Source organism: Cyprinus carpio, chromosome A3, assembly GCF_018340385.1.
Source record: "Cyprinus carpio isolate SPL01 chromosome A3, ASM1834038v1, whole genome shotgun sequence".
Taxonomy (NCBI): domain Eukaryota; kingdom Metazoa; phylum Chordata; class Actinopteri; order Cypriniformes; family Cyprinidae; genus Cyprinus; species Cyprinus carpio.
This window is the reverse complement of record NC_056574.1, coordinates 7874623-7889129: the sequence shown is the minus strand read 5'-3', so window position 1 is coordinate 7889129 and position 14507 is coordinate 7874623.

Below are 14507 nucleotides of genomic sequence, written 5' to 3'. Positions count from 1 at the left end.
TTTATTGGTATTCACAGAGCGATTTCTCGATGAATTATACCTCTAGAGTAATCAGAGATGCAGAGCATATATTTAATACTGCCTGGCATCATGTGCCTTAACTATGGTACCGTAAAATAAATAAATAAAAAAATACACCTACCCTATTAAACCTGATATCTTTATTGTACGGTAGTGGGCAGACATCTATTAACAGAAAGATACGAGAGAGCATAGGCAGTCCTTTCCGACAGCTGTACTGCCGCCATCTCTGTGGAGGTTTGGGAGTTTTTCAGTTGTCATTGTTAGCTGCAGCAGTTTACAAACTTAAGTCAGGTTCCACAGAAGGGGAGCATGTGCTGGTCAGTAATCAGATTAATGGGGTCAAATAAGCCCTCAAGGCGAGTAGGGATGAAACCATTGTATTGTTTGTGAATAGGGTAGGGGTAGACAGAACAGACACCTAGCAACATATAAGAAACAATGCAAAAAATGGGGTTTATTTATATTTACATTTTAACAGTTTCTTTTAGCTACTCGTTTATCCAACGCATAAGTTCAACTGTAAGTCTCGTTAGAGCCTTACCCAGTAAACATATCAAGGTTAAAACCGATCACATAACATACAATAATGCCAGATTTCTATATATTACGAGCCAACTTAATTATATTAGTTTTATCTTTGTGTGCCCCTGAAGAGTGTATGAAGATATATCCACCATATACTAATAAAGTTAAAGTAAATCTTTATTAATTGAAAATAAATACTAGAAACAGTCCGCTGAATATAAATCAATATTTACCATGCACTGGACAGCTCAACCGTACGGTAGAATAGGGTTTTAATAAAAACATAAAATTAAAAAAAAAGTGCTTGTGGCTAATGATTAAGGATGTCTAATAAGACTTTTTCAAAGTTAAATATGCTTTTCATTAGCGCCTTTTAGGGGTGAAAGGTAAAGGTGTTAACCACAATTTTAGCAAGTTTTTTTTTTTTAAATACCCCTACAATAAAATCAAACCTATGAATTACAAACAATAGCCGCTACAGCTACAGGGAAATAGAGTATAATTACCCTTTAAGATCATATCTTTAACAAGTCTAAATCAGAAAAATGAGGCAATACGCATTAATCATGTCAGCATATACAGTAAGCACCATAGTCACAAGTCACTGTGCACACAACAAACCTCTCACAAAAACAAAAATGTGATTAGAACATGTGTTCATAGGAAAAAACAACAGACGATCATACTGTCATACGTTCAACTTTGGAGGCACAGCACAGAACAACACGTTGAAATTCAACATAACGTAATGTGGTCATATTGATGCTGCTAAAAAGTAACCGTATTTGGGTGTATTTGGTGTAATATAAATTTGTTTATTTGGTTTTAAGGTTTAAAAAACACATTATTTCCACAGTGTACGTTAATAATTTCTTCTCTATGGCCCCGCATTCTGAAACGTGTGATATATTTTACAAATTCTCATTGTTCGTGAAAAGTGCGGTGTGCTCTTGATTGGTCAGCTAGCCCGTGCATTGGGATTGGCCGAGATGCCTCAATGCATGTGACAGAAATGTTTACAACAACCCCCTGTTCCGGGTTCAGTAAACTTTCCTCCATTTGTTACTGTTTCGGGAACGGTGTTGTAAAAAAAACTTACCACACTTGATTTCTAGTTTGTGTCCCCTTTTGGACACAAACAAAGTAGTTTGGCTTTCCTCGCTGCGCAACACACACGCTATCTCTACGGACATTGCGGCGGCAGCACTACTTACGAGCCGAGAAACAGTTTATGCCTTCTTGTCTATTTTGTGTAAACATTTGTGTGGTGGGTATGCAAATCTTCGCACACAGTTACGTATAGATGTCGAGGTTGTGTTTGAATGAGGGGTGTTTTAAAGAAGGCCAGGCATGAGCGGTCAATTTTTATAGAACTAGCTCTTTGACAGTTTGAGATCTTTTAATCTTCTGGTAATAGCCACGAACCGATCTTTAAAAACTAGAACCCTCGAAAAGACAAAGTAAACACATGACACTCGCATCATCTGAACCCCGTCATATATACACCATTTGGTACCACAACAAAAAAATTAAATCCACTTTGAAATAAAGGTCAGTGAATGAACATAAGGGACAAGGCGGGGTAGGTATGAGGGGGGTTAGACAAATGTCCTCCTGAGTGTCATTGAATTGGCATTTATTCATCAACATCGGCCCAATGGATGAAAGTTCGTCAAGATATTTTAAAATGTGCAGTTTGCATTTCATGTGGGATTTCTCCAGTCTTCGGTGGTCATGATCTCTACTTGTATGATTTGTACCATTTCGAACTTACATATTATTAATAAATAATAATAAATCATAATAAGAATAGATAAAATAATTACTAAATAATAACTGAATGCATTGTTGAATCCGATTTCTCAAAAAACTACAAAAAAAACTAAAAAACAAAAAAAAATAAAAATTCATCCCCTCGATTATCCCTGTTCTTGAGTAAACAAGCCAGGAGAGAAGTGGCAGATCCATACACAACATAACACAGATCAACACATTTTATGTGTATCCAATAGAAACCTGTTACACACACATCAGGAATACACAAATATTGTAAGGTTGACACTGACCGCGAAAACTGGACCCCCGGTACTGACAATTCCTTGTTAATATATTTAGAATTTCTTCCTGCCGGTACACTCTAGAAACAGGTTTGATTTAGTGTTCGATGTTAGAATGTTCTCATACTCAACTCAACAGAACATGTTTGTGTCAAAAAGGGTGCTACAAAAGAAAGGAGCAGCAAAGAACCTCTGACATAAAGAGGTCTTGATCAGTGTTTCTTAAATATTTTTTTTTTATTTATTTAATTATTTATTTTTTCCTTGAGGACATTGGTTTACATTGGCCTTTTCGTGCATTTATCAAATGATACAACACAGTTTCCAAAATTATTGATTGTACAAATACATATATGTGATGCGACCTGGGAAAACCCGTCGGATGTCGCGCTGGACGTTTTCAGGAAATTCTAAAAATAGGTCGTACCTATGTATTTTTTTAATTTATTTTTTTTGTCAAAATTAGGGTTTCATTCAATTACTATTCTATAACATCTTGTCTATCATCTCTGAAAATATCTTGGCAAAATGCACTTGTTTAGTGCAGAAAAAGAACGATTTATTGCAGCAAGCAGAAAATGCTATGTCTTTCTCTCATGTTAAGAACACGCTGCGGAGGTGCTTTCTTATAACATTACAAAAACAGTTAACCTATCAAAATAAATCACGTGACATAGCCTATATATTAATAGTGTATCAATGCACATTTCCCGCCAGTCCTGTTTAAACTATGGCACGCAATGTTTTATTTATTTATTTATTTGTTAATATCGTGAGATGGCAGAGCGCAAGAAAACATCGCGGTCTGAAGCTGCCAGATCCATCTTGCTCGTCTCTGTCTGCTCAATCGTGGTGATGTCAGTGCGCTAAAAGATAATAATATGACTATTTAACATCCAGAGATGAAGGATCGGATGATGTTATAAAGAGGAGTCCGATGACAGTCTGTATGCACAGGTGCGCTACGCTCGCTTTTCTAACTACAAGGTACACTATTCGTGCTATCCATACAAGGGGTGAGCAAAAGTTCAGAGACTATGCCCAAATTCATAAACAACGGACAACTGTCTACTTCAGGGTAACATTAGTCTGCAGTATAGCGCTCCTGACAGACAGACAGCGATCGTTGAGTAGAAGTGAAAGTGAAACCCGTCTCACTTTAAACCCGTTTTTCTCAAAATTCCATTCCGGAAAATCATAGCAATCAGCCAATTCAGATATTCATAACTTGTGCTCTGTTCAAGCTACGAACAAAATTAAGTTTTGGAAAGGTTTGGTTATGTCCAATTTTATCTGCATACATAGGTACAGTAAACTATACCGGGCGAAACCCAAAGACTAACATTCCCATTAAGTTGAATATTCTCGAATGTTTAAAACATCCAGTTTATTATGTATTTATTAAAAAAAAAAAAAAAAAAAAAAAAAAAAAAAAAAACATTTAAAATTATGTGGACATACAGGAAACATTGCATTTCATTGTTTCATTTTGGGAAAATTACTTTTGAATGTTCTCTGAAACGAGTATAAAAAAAAAAAAAAAAAAAAAAAACTAGACAAACATGTTTCAGGAAAGAAAAATGTTCTAAACAAGTTCTAACGTTTTGAGAACATTATTAAAGACTATTGAACATTGAACAAACATTCTATCAATGTTATTAGAAACGTTGGTCATAACTTTAAAGAAACCTTGCCAGCATTGTTCTGATAACATTCACTATTAAGTGTGGTTATTAGCAAATCGCAGCTGCTTGATTGTTTTGCATCATATACCATGCAGGATGAATTTTGGTTGGATCCTCGGTCATTTTGGACCTTTCCTCAAAAAGCCTCGTCTTCCTGTATCTTTCGCTGCCAGACATCATCCTCGCACTTTATATTCACCCACTTTTATTATGATGCCCTTTCCTCTCCATCGATCTGTGGAAAACTCCCCAGATGTTGTCTGTCGGTTCCTCCCTCTCAACCACCAGAGTCGCCATCTCCTCCTACCCAGACTCCAAATTATCCCTAAACTCTTGTTTCTTCATTGGTCATGGAAGATTTATACACCACACTAACTCCACACCACTTCTGCCTGAGCTGAATTGTAATTGTAATTATTTGTTTGAAGGTTTGGTTGAGTCAAGCATCTTGTGCTGTAATTTATATCCCGATCTAAAGCCTTACTACACACTGCACGATTTTAGCAATTGCCTATAAGATCAATCCTGTATCCTTGTTCCCACTGTGCGAATCATGGATCCTAATAACGTGATGGTAGTGACATGCATGTAGCCCGTGTACAATGATGACACTTATTGATGACTTGTATGGCTGACACGACAAAACTTTTCTATAGAATAATATAAAATAATATAAATTTAATGCCGCTAGTGGTAAACAAAAAGAGCACTAATGAATCAACACTTTGAACAGTTGTAGTTTTTATGTGTGGCTGAAAACACGGTCGAAAGAGGAAGGAAATAAAACGCTTGAGGCAAGCAGTTTTAATGTTTTAGCGCACATGTCAACATTTTTATTTGGTGTGGATCAGGGAAATAGCGAGTCGTAACTGCAGAACACACAGAGCAATGATCATGCTGAATTTCTGACATGTGGACAGAAAAATTATCGTAGGCTATCTTTGGTCGACAAGACTTTGGATACACGGCTGTCCTTTCGAACCTACTGTCTCACTGTATGACATAGGACCACACACCGATTAGGAGCCAACGGATCACAGAAATCGCAATGATTGTTTCACGATGCCCCCATCTTTCATCTGGGACAGCTGAAAATCGTGCAGTGTGCAGTGTTACTTACTCCACTGTGACAGAATTTAGCCAGCCAACATGCGGTCCAGCAGGGAAGACTCTTCAAATCCGTAAGGAGCACCATAGAAAAACAGGGCCTGGGTCCAAATGCAGGAAAACTTCTTATTAATTTATATAAACAAAAGGCAGGACCAATAAGAAAATAAACAATTAACAAACCAAATGAACAGAATCAGGGATAACAATTGATAGGACATTTATTACTAGCTACCTGGCCTAGCTTGCCACTTACGTAATTTGTGTTCTAAATTTTGTGTAAGTCATAAGAAGGTGTCCTGCAAGGGGGTCCATGTGATTTGTTAACCTGGGCTTTCAGAGTCTCACAGACACAGAGACACATCATGCCTGGGGTTCAAATTGAACGGTGTCGTGAAGAAATATGCTCACATAAAAGCCTGCCAGTCACAAACCCCACACATCAACCTGTTCAAGTAACTGATAGAACAGAAGACCGTTTTGAACTAAACACCTGACTCCGATCAGTTATTATAAGAACATTTGCATTTCACGATGTTATAGGCAAACCGCAAAAAATGTCCATGACTGTTTTTACAAAAAAGCACATTCTCAATATACCCACACCATACCAAATGAATCCATTCTCCTTTGTCTTAATCTGGACTTTCAGTTAATGGAGAAACCAGCTTCTACCATTGGAAATACTGAAAACCATTCAGACTGGGCGACAGATTGAAGAATTTACATTTCCTTGTTGATCTTTAAACTGGGACATTGGAGCTTTGTGAATATAATATAAATAATATAATAGATATATAAAAAAAGTATTTTTTCTTTAATGGTAAGAAGTAATACCTCTATTTGCTATTAGGACTCTGCAGGTCTATATCGTGAACCTGGAATGCAGGCATACACACCCCTTGCCATTTCTTAAACCAGTAATACTATGCGCTTTAAAATACACTAACAATAGAGTTTTTTCAGCAGTTTTGGCGCACTAGGCCATTTCCACAAGCTCCCGCCAGTAAAGATTTTAGCAATTGAGAGCCGATTTTGAACCCTTTCTAAAAAAAAAGAAAACCTATACAATGCGTTAGGCCTATTTTTGAGGCAACACCAAAAAAAAGGGGGTCCAGTCAGTGTACTGAAACCAAATCTTTTTCTGTTATCTTTTAATATTTGTACACATTGTCGTCAGATTAACCACATTTCTGGTTCAAGGAGAAATGCGGTTGTATATGCACTTACGACACATGCAAGTTTAATGCACAGTTCATGAACAGTAGTGTGTTTTTCAAAGGCGTTAGCGTTGTTGTATACAAAGAACTATAACATTTTACAGTTTTATGATCTGTTCACTTGGTTCGAGCTGGGAATGAGGACCGTGACACATTAATAAACTGGGACTTCCATATATCAACAAATACAAACATCAGGAGCTTGGTGCAAAGGGGCAGATCCATGCACGACTGAAGCGTAGGTCAGAAAAACAGAGACTTGTAAAGTGCTGTGTGACGGTATAAAATCCTCTGTGGTTGGTCCTGTTAACGACGCGGACCGAGCCACCAAACCCATTTTCAACACGCGCGCAGCGGAGAGAGCAACACCTCTCCACCTGAACCGAGCTGCATACTTCAAACCGTTGTTATGAAGGAAAACACTACAAGTGTTTTTTTGGACATTTATGTAGATGCTTAAAGAACACATAAGCTGATTTAAATTTGGTTGGCCCCAATGTGGATGTTTTCGTCATACAACAGTTGTGTTTTTCTCTCAAGAAAAAAAAAAAAAGAGGATTGTTTGCGCCGCGCAACATAACGTCTTTATAGTGAACACCTTGTTTAAAAACCTGGAATTTGGGATGAAGGTGATGTGGAGCTGGCTCTTGATGTTGCATCTCAGACAAAGAGACATTCAGTCAGTCAACTCACTGACACGGAGGAGAGTGTCTGATCAGTTAGTGCGACGCGCTGTCCTGAAAACGCAGAGGACCAAGGCGTTGCTTTGTGAGGTAGGGGCTGTTACACATACTAATCCTATAAACTAAACAATGAAGGGAACATATTTCATAGTTTAATTGTGTAGCTTATTAATGCTTCGCGATGTGCATTAAGTTATGCTAGAAGTGGTCGTGTTTATCAACATTGAATCATACAACCGTTTTTTTATTATTATTATTATGTATTTTTTTCCCTGAAAACTTTAGCTAATGCAACAGCAGCAATGTGAGCTGCTTTGGTTGAGTATGACCCACTCAAACAACTGCCAGTATAATTGTTTGCATTTGTTTGTTCATTTAAATGTGTTGTGTAATACATTTTACAGCAATTTGCCCATAAACGTCTGTGAATTACAGTGGCACATTCCATATATTATGTTATATATTAAATCATTGTATTCGATTTAGGCTATACTGCTCCTTTATACTGAATTTTCTGATAAAGGAATTTCCATAATTTTCCGGGCGCAACGTCTCGTGCAATGGGAAGTTGTCATGGAATTATTATAAAAGTTTTATATGTTTACTTTATTTACTGTCATAAAGAAATAAAATTATTGATACAGCGCAAAATATAATAAAGTGAACAATGCTTGCCCATATTTTTGTCGGACGACGCACTGTTTGCTATGGTTTACTCGCCTAAATTTTAGAACGCGGATTCACTTGCATCTGTCCAGTGAAAATTTCGTCGCACGCTGAATCTTTCATAGTCAGTATGGAGAGCCGTTTGAAACCGTTATACCTATAAAACGAAATTTGACCGTTTGTGGAGAAATAATGTAGGACTTCAGACCACCTTGCAAAAACGAGATCTGACTCACCTGGAGATGATTGATAAGCTGGGCAAGAGAGAGATACGGTCTCGTGATTAAATAAAATTGCCTAGTACAGTTCTGTCATATAAGCCAATAGAAATGGAAGAGATAGGAATAATAAGCGATGTGGTCCGTGGCACCATGTTTAATGCGAAGTTGTGGCCCTAGAAGGCAAGTTAAATGTTCACCGCCGCGGTGAAAATACGGACGGTTTCATATGAATGTAGTGTTCCGCTGGCTGGTTGTACTCGTAACAGTACATCGGTTACCCTTTGTTTCGATTTATGGTTCAGCGCATTTCTGAGGCAGGGCTTTATTTGTTGCAACACAATGTGTGTACGCTGCTGCTCCCTTTGCACGCCTCAAGATCCAGCGCGGAGTAGCTACTACTTAAAGTCAAGGTGTATGGCAGAACAGTACAGAGTTTTACGCGCAATGATTACATGCTTCATGGACAATTGGACGATGCCAAATATGAATATGCCATGGTTTTTGAAACAATAAAAATACCAGTTAATTCTCTTAGACATTTAGTATTGGGAATAAAGGGTACTTGTCCAAAGTAGTCTGGTATAAACTCTCCGAAAGGCAAGCCCTACAAGCCAGCTACGCACTCTAGTTGGTAACTATAACAATAAAATACATAAATAAACTTTTTACCACCCAAAGAACCACTCAGGAACCTTTATTGTTAGGGGACTGAAAAAGAAAAAAGCTAGTTGAGCTAGTTTTTTTTATTTTTTATTTTTTTATGAAACTATTCTGAATTGGCAAGGTATTGACAAGACTAATGTATTTATGTTATATTTAATATTTTTCAAAATTGTTCAGTTCATTTAACTATGGCAATCAGTGTTTTAAATACATTATTAAGACCTTTTTTTATGCGCTAACAAAATTCTGTAAAAAAAAAAAACTTAACAGATAATGTTAGATGATGTCATTATTCTATAGATTTTTATCCTACAGTGTGTGCATAAGAATCAAGCAATGCAAGTTTCATTTCAAGTTTTTATGCTGCTGAGATAAAACCAGTATTTTGCATTCTCATTTTGTTCTTTTTAGCCCTTTGAGTTGACCTCAAAAAATCAACAGTTCCTTGTCAAATCGGTGCCTGTATCCAAAGTATTGGGTAACCAGGGCTCATTGTGCCAACACCGCAATCTCAGACTATGCAAACCAGTCCAATGAAAGCAGAAATAGTTGTCCTTTCAAACTGAATGGGAGCTTCGTGTCCGAGGAGGACAGCACGAATTGTCCTGGCGCTGGCTGTATCTACCTTGTGGTGTTCATCGTGGGTTTGACTCGGAAACTCTCTGGCCATTTTCCGTGGTCCTGCGCTACACCAAGAAATGAAAGACGGTCCCCAACATGTACATCTTAACCATGGGCAGTGGCAGATGAGCTGGCTACATCCTGGGACTTCCATTTCTCACCACCCACAATGTGCTTACCTACTGGCCGTTGGGCCAACTTCCTCTGTCGTATTCTGATGTGGGCAGACTCCATCAGTCAATTTACTAGCAGCATTCTGGTCTGACAGTAATGAGCATTGATCGCTATAAAATGGGCTGTGGTAACATCCAGAAACGAAATAAAAAAAAAAAAAAAAAAAAAACCCCCCCCTCCGCCAGCACCCCGAGCCACGTGCGGCGAACCCAGTGTTGCCAAGGTTTGATAAATATCAATGGTATGGGCACTGTCCTGTCTGCTTAACGCTGCCCAGTCATCATTTACTGTGACGTTCAGCCGTTAGCTCAACACCTGGCAACCTGAGCTGGACTGAAACCGCGTGACGTGTGGTCAACCGCTTTCATCCTCTACACGCGCCATACTGCAACTGGGTTTCTTCTGACCCACTTCTGGTCATCCCTGCCTGTGTTTACCACCCTGCTCATTGTAATCAAGGTAAAGTTCAGCCGGTGGCACGGAGCGGGACTCTCCAAACGCCGTAGGTCTGAGAAGAAAGTGACAAGAAATGTGTGGTGATCATCGTGGTGGTGTTCGCCCTGTGCTGGCTGCCATTTTTCTTTGTCCCCTACTTAACTATCCTCAACCTGTATCAGCACCCTTCCTCCGGAGAACGGCCTCTGTCACCGGCATCTACTTTTCCTCACCGGTCATCAATGACCTACGTCACAGCAGCTTGCGCCAATCCTCCTGCTCTATCGGGTTTCCTTTCTGATAACTTTCAAGCGTAGCTTCAAGCAATGTTGCTGTGCATCCATCAGGGTCAACTCGGGGCCAGCGAGGTTCACCCTGGTTCACGCGCGACCTCAGCAGGTCCCAACAGAATGAGGCACCTTCTTCCCTCCAAGGAGCTCTGATTTTCATCGACCATGTTCAGATCTTTCATGGTAAGGGCACTTTCATTCTATCCTATTTTCATTACTAGTTTTATGAATCACATGCTAAAAATTGCTAAATACAGATGCATGATCCATATGGAAGCATCGCAATATGCTAAGCAATTCATTGAAACATTCCACAAATTCAGTGCACAGAGCCGCAGAATTCCTAGGCGACACCACTGGAAACCAAACATCTTATTCATTTTTGCAGTTATTACAAATGATAGCACTGCTGACTAAAAAGGGAAGGATGATCATCAGTTTATGGTCATAAATGTCTAGCTTATCAGAAACAAAAGCAAGCAGAGATACATCAAGCTCAGTAGAACAGTCACAAAGTCTCTCGCGACATCGATTCAAACAGGTCTGGACTCCATCACACCTTTAGTTCATCAAGATTGTCAGAAATCCATTATCCTCAAAGAAGTGATAAGAAACCATAAACACAAAAAACCAGCGTAACATGTTCTTTTTCCTTCAGGCAAGCACCAACATTCCAAACATTCTGATTATGAATACAGTTAGACATGCAGTAGAAACATGGAAGCTTGAGACTTTGAATGCTGGTGATTGTGTAGGGTCTTAATAAACAACATTTCTGTGAAGATTGGTCAGTTACTTCATAACTGAAGGCATGTACATTTCACCTCATTTGTTCTGTACATACGTGCCCCCTTAAAAGCAGATAAGAAGACAATCGAATACTGTTCTCTAAATCTGAACTGTTGTCGAAGAACCAATTCGGAGAATAGGTGCTATAAGGATAAATGCTTTATTTTTTCTGTTGTTTTTTTTGCTTTCTGACAATCCTACACCTACCTGTTTCCTTTTCAGCCCATTGGTTTTGGAGGCCGAGGCCAGTGCCAAAACGGAGATCCACCAACCTGGACCATTCGAAGTGGAGCAGGCCAGTCCATTAAAAGTTGACAGTTAAATGGATTTTTTTTCCTTTTTTTTTTTCATTTTTGTTCTGTTCGAAAGTCCAGTTGTCCAATTAAAAAGTTTTAACCATGATTTTGGATTGTGGGCAAAATATAATGGCCTTATAACAAAGTCTCTTGTAATGTCTATCAAACACTCTGGTGCACAAAGACAATACATTTCCATATAAATAATCAATCTGTGATGAGAAGATATCAGTGATGTTATATATGAACTGTAAAATGTATTATAATGGCAAATGGCTCATCATTTTGTTCAGCAAGACTGAATGAATCTGGGAAACTGTTCATAGCCCGACGACCTTTTGGACCAGTTTGGATTGTTGAGAAGGAAGTGGCGCTTCTGCTGTTACATGTTGATTTATCATTGCTAATTTGGTGGTGGTTCTGAATATCTTTCACTCTACGAGACAAGCTCTCTTGGTGGATTTCTGGATTTCAAAGCAGAGTGATACACAGATCCCAGACTTACATTTTCCACAAGGGAGTTGGTGGAATTCCAAAACAGCCATTTATTAAAGGCATACTGTCTTAGGACGGATGACGAAGTATTGCAGCTGAAGCAATGGCCAAAACTCCTGAGAGCAGGAAGGAGCTGCAGCAGGCCAAGAAATCAAGATGTTTTTTTTCTTAGCGGGGTTGATAAGATGTACAGTACCTTATTTTGCTACCTAGTCTTTGATGTTGTTTGTATCATTTCCTAATAAACTGACTCAGCCTTACAAATAAAGTTTCAAATCAAACATGGTAGTCTTGTAATATTACTATAGTTAAAGAATCATGGTATTTTGATTTATGTTATGTAAATACTACTGGTAAAGTTAACTGCTTTAAATAGAGGTCCAGGCCAAGAGAAATGGCAGGAGGGGTTTAGTACATAAACAGCTGCTAACCCTTACAAGGATTAACAAAAAATCCCTCCGTCATGTCTTGGTTTAAACGATAAAATCTCAGCGACTTGTTTGAGCTCGTTTTTTTTTTTTTTTTTTAAATCATGGACACACTTTATTTTATATTCTTGGACTCACCTCAACATCATCTGATCCTATATTTGTGACCAGAACCAACAGGTCAGACTTTTCCATACTTAATTGGCTTTTATTTTACAGAGAGCTGTACTCCTTAATACACTTGTGTACTGTATATGGGTCAGTTTAGCCATTTTCAGCTATAGCCCCCTGGCTTGATTACAATGAAAAACAAGTATTACTCAAAACAAGATACATATACAGACAAAGTGTTTACATTTACAAGACAGTCAACAAAGACAAATGATTTTCTTTATCGAACAAATTTTGAGAAATTCCAGCATCAACATTCATTTGCTCACCAACGGATCCCTGCAGTGAATGGGTGCCGTCAGAATGAGAGTCCAAACAGCTTGATAAAACATCACAATAATATTACAAGAAGTAAGCCACACCACTCCAGTCCACTGCAGAGGAACCCATTGTCTAGGCAAGTGATTATTAAAAAGTGTGCTCAGCGGATGTACTTTCTAGAGACTAAAGAAATTGATTCATTGTGTTTCTAAAAAGCACACAGACCAGATCACTTTCCTGCTTTCTATGAAATACTAGGCTGAAGTGTTTCAGAAAGATTATATATGAAAAAAAAAAAAAAAAAAAAAAAAAAAAATTACAAAAAAACTCAAAGAAGGTTCAACAACTGCAAGACATTCTCTATTAAACGATTGCCTGTTTCACTCGGGACTCTATAATCCTACTAAAGGCATTGAAATCCATAGATCATACCTCGTCTCTCATAAGTAATTACTTTTACTTTCTCCTTCTCCTCTCTTTTTCTTTTTCCTTCCTCTTTTTAAATGTTTCCCATAATGGAAAAACAATGGTCCCCAAAATCAATTGCTTAGTGTTCATGCATCATTAACAGAGTTCTGGAGGTTAGCTGTTTCTGTTCTCTCTCTCTCAATCTTGGCATTCTCAGTGTTTTGTTTTCTGGAGTTCAGTCACTCATTTGCCACTATCTGTCGGTGGATTTGTCACTTACAAAAAAAAAAAGTCACAGCCTTGATAAACCAGTTTTGGTAATTTCTAAACACCGGTGTCATTTTCCACTCTCTCATCTACTTGTCACATGCCCCCCCCCTCAATTCCCCCCCCCCTCAAATTTTGGGCGTCTCTACCTGTATTTACATGTTGTTTACTGACAGTCCCTCTCTCAGGGTGGTAGATACCGCACAAGTTCTTTTTTATGTCCAAACCTGCTATATGCAAACTGTCAATGTCAAGCACGGAACAATGCACAGCATGTCACTGAAACACTGCTTTAAATGACACAATTGATTTAAAACATCAGTTTCCACAAATCAGTAAAGATCGTCAACATCAATTTTCCCTTTTGGGGTTTTCAGTACCCTAATCTTTGGTTTCCCTACATTCATGTAATTCAACAAATTATTTGATGTGATCCAAGATTGTAGTGATCTATGCATACCATTATTCATGGGTTTCATTTCATCCACATAACCCCCCACAAGCCTGCAACTAATACCCACAGGACATGATAAATAGTCATTTCCTAACAATTAAATTAGAAAATGTCATACTGTTTGTCACCCCTCTCAAAACCCATAACATGACCTTAAATTCAATGTTGATTTACATTCAACATTCCACTCTCCCCTTAAAGCCCCTGGTCAAAGCATGCTGGGAGTTACAGATCCCCGGCCCAGGTCGTTTCATAACATACTAATACTACGTACCACCAACAGAAAGAAAAAAACTGTGGGACTGGAGAAACCCCCTGAAACACCCATTTCAATTTGACCCCACCAATTTACCAAGTTGTGCTATACATTAGCAGCATATTTTCATCCCCCCATCCATAAAGTTTTCTAACACCAGTTCAATTAAATATTTAACAAATACAGTTTCAGTAACTAGTCAATCGACCTGAGAACACTAGATATTCAAATCCTAAATTACAATAAAGATAGTAACACAAAATACTAGCGATACAAATCAGATAAATTTAACTCACTCCCAGACCTATAGT